The sequence below is a fragment of the Myotis lucifugus genome, unplaced genomic scaffold, assembly GCF_000147115.1.
Source record: "Myotis lucifugus unplaced genomic scaffold, Myoluc2.0 scaffold_335, whole genome shotgun sequence".
NCBI lineage: Eukaryota > Metazoa > Chordata > Mammalia > Chiroptera > Vespertilionidae > Myotis > Myotis lucifugus.
The window spans coordinates 1,133,093-1,136,653 of NW_005871383.1; the positions used below are offsets into that span (position 1 = coordinate 1,133,093).

The 3,561-nt window shown below is 38.9% G+C and overlaps 1 pseudogene; it reads left to right on the plus strand.

The window, feature by feature from the left end:
• The first annotated feature begins 1,284 nt into the window (after positions 1-1,284).
• Positions 1,285-2,896, plus strand: LOC102425282 (annotated as a pseudogene).
• The last annotated feature ends 665 nt before the right edge of the window (positions 2,897-3,561 follow it).

The window sequence follows — 3,561 nt, forward strand, 5'->3', positions numbered from 1 at the left end:
GAAGAAATGCCTTTTGATCAAGGACATAATGATTGAAGGGCAGTGAGAATCTCTGGGAGACAATGCATCAGGCAGAAGGAATGTAACCTTGTGTATGCTCTGCAGGTAACATTCTTCAAGAACAGCAAGGAGACTCCAATGGCTAGATTGATTGGGGGTGGGGGCAGGGCATGGGAGAGATAATTAGGAGAAGATGCTGAAGAGATAGCTTGAAATGAGTAATAATTGGGACTTTAAATTTAATTCTAAGAAAAATCTAAATAGGTTTTTGAACAGAGGACTTAAAAATGGAACAATTTCTCTGGCTGCTGTGGAGGTATAGTGTGTCCTTATTTGTAAAGCCAGAACATCTAGAGAAGACCCATGACATGTGAGGGCACCATGTATTGAAAACAGAAGTTCTATGCAGTACCTATAGGGAGGACTGGGCAGGAATAAGAAGACCTGATTCATGTGGCAGGAAAGTAATCTTTCAACTCGAACTCATACATTCCAGTCACTGATAGGGATCAATATCTTCTACTGCTCTAATATTGCAGTTCATTTCAAAAATCTTTCTGTGAATAGAAATAATTTGCAGAATCGCCTAGTGCGTGTGATGAAAGAACTGAACTGCGTGTACTCTTCCTAATTGCATTCCTTTTATACCTTACTCTGCCATTCCAAAATAAGTTCTTTTTGTCAAATTAGTGCGATAATTTCCTCATACTATTAGAATAACTTTATCTAAACCTAATGGATTTTAATGCTCATTTAAAAATATTCATTTTGCTATGTCTCATTAATAGATATTTTACAAATTCTCCATTATTACCTAATTGTGCAAAATGTTCTTGCCTGCTTTTCTTATTAAAGCCAGATTTTGAAATGAATTCAACGCGTTAGCATTTAAAAATAATTATTAATTTCATGCCTACTTGCCTTCTACGTGTTTTCCTCCTGAGGTATTTCTACAGCTCCTTTCTATTTTAATCCTTTAGGTAGCACTAAATGGTCCTTTGCTGGTCTCATATTTATTTGCATATCTCAAAAATTGCCTCGCACCCCAGGTCTTTCTCTCCCAAAATACGTATCTGTTCTAATCATTAGCTTATCTTGTGATTTCTTCTTTGACCCATTGATTATTTAAAAGTGCATTTTGTGGCTTCAGAACAGCCTGCTCACGGCCACACCAGGTAAAAGTACACGTGGAAAACCACGCTAGGTAAAGAACTTGCCTCAAGATCAGGACTGAAATACATGAATGTGGGTGTTTTAGCTCGAGAAATTTGATCACCGGATGTCATGGAGTCTGGCAGTATGGCTTCTCCCAAGAGCAGGTGGAAAGATGCACAGATGATGGCACAAACCCTGAGGGATATGGGGATTACAGAATAGGAGCCAAGAGCTATAAATCAGGCGTTGGGATGAACATAGAGGTGCATAGATCTTTGTGAATACATGATTTTGAGTTTTTCGGGCATGTACCCAGGAGAGGGATCGCTGGGTCATATGGTAGCTCTATTTTAATTTTAATAAAAATTTTTTGAAAATCGCCAGATTGCTTTCCAGTCTACTTCCTATCAGCAGTGAATGAGGGTTCCCTTTTCCCACAACCTCTCCAACACTTGTTATTGCTTGTCTTGTTGATAATGGCCACTCTAACAGCTGTAAGGTGGTATCTCATTGTAGTTTTAATTTGCATTTCCCTAATTGCTAGTGAGATTGAACTTCTTTTCACATATCTATTGGCTGTTCTTTGGGAGAGGTGTGTTTTCAGGTCCTCTGCCCCCTTTTTGATTGGGTTGTTTGTTTGGTGTTGAGTTTTATGAGTTATTTACTGTAGCCAAGAAGTGGAAACAATGAAAGTGTCTTGCAATAGGGGACTAGATGAAGATGTGGTACATACACACAATGGAATACTACTGAGCCATAAGAAAGGATGAAATACCCCATTCGCAACAACATGGATGGACCTTGAGACTATTATGCTAAGTGAAGTAAGTCAGTCAAAAATAACGAAGAGACATATTATTTCTCCCATATGTGGGACATAACACTGAAACTCATAAACACAGACAGCGGTGTGGTGGTTGCCAGGGGGAAGGTGACAGGAGGAGATTTGACTGTGTGTGGTGCACACACACAGTGCAACATATGGATCTTGTAACATAGAAACCCCCACCTGAAACCGATCACATTGACCAATGTCACCCTAAGAAATTTAATAAAAAAAGAATCAGATGTTGGAGTTTGCCTTCCGATATGTGATCACAATTCTAAATGATGCACAAATTTATTCAAGCCATGCTAAGAAAGCTACAGTTGATGCAAATGATGTGCAATTGGCAATCCAGTATCGTGCTGACCCGTCTTTTACTTCTCCTTCCCCAAGAGGTTTTTTATTAGATATTGCAGGGCAAAGAAATCAAACCCCATTGCCATTGATCAAGCCATATTCAGGCCCTAGATTGCCACCTGATAGATGTTGCTTCATCACTCCAAAATATACACTTAAGTCTTTACCAAAAAAAGGCATCTACTTCTGTGGGAAGAAAAACAGTTCCATGTTAAGTGCTGCTTCAATTACTAGAAGACTAAGTGCCCCCACACTTGGCACAACAACTGCACAAACCATGTCAGTTTCAACTAAAGTCAGGACTCCAATGTCCCTCACAAGACAAAGGTTTACAATACAGATGCCCACTTCACAGTCCCCAGCTACAAAAGCATCAAGTCCTCCAACATCAGCAGTTCAGAATGTTCTAATTAATTCATTAATTGGGTCCAAAAAATTCTTACTACCACTAACATGGTGTCATCACAAAATACTGCCAATGAATCATCAAATGCATTGAAAAGAAAGCATGAAGATGATGATGATGATGATGATGATGACGACTATGATAATTTGTAATTTAGCCTTGTTGCATGTAACCTGTAAACTTGATCTTGAATCCATTGTACTGAGATTAAACATGCATGCAGATGTTTTCAAATTGTGTTTCAGAAAACATATGATGATATTTAATGAATACATGTAGTTACCATAGTTTTTAATTGAAATGTTATATTTTCTTTTAAAAAATACTTTTATTGATTTTTTTAGAGAAAGAGAGAAAGAGGAAAGAGGAAGGGAGAGGGGTAGAGAGATAGAAACATCAATGAGAGAGAAACATCGACCGGCTACCTCCTGCATGCCCTCTACTGGGTATTGAGCCTGCAACCCCAGGCCTATGCCCTGACTGGGAATTGAAATGGTGACCTCTTGGTTCATGGGTCAATACTCAACCACTGAGCCACACAGGCTGGGCAAGAGATGTTGCATTTTCTTTAATAGAATTCATAATGGTTTTAATCAGCTCTTAAGTATAGGAAATAAAATTGTTATTCTTAAAAATAAAGTGTTGCCCTGCCAGTGTTCTTCAGTAGTTGAGTGTCAACCCATGAACCAGGAGGTCACCAGTTCAATTTCCGTGTCAACACAGATGTTCAGGTTGCAGGCTTGATCCCCAGTAGGGGGCGTGCAGGAGGCAGTCAATCAATGTTTCTCTCTCGTAGATATTTCTAGTTATCTATACC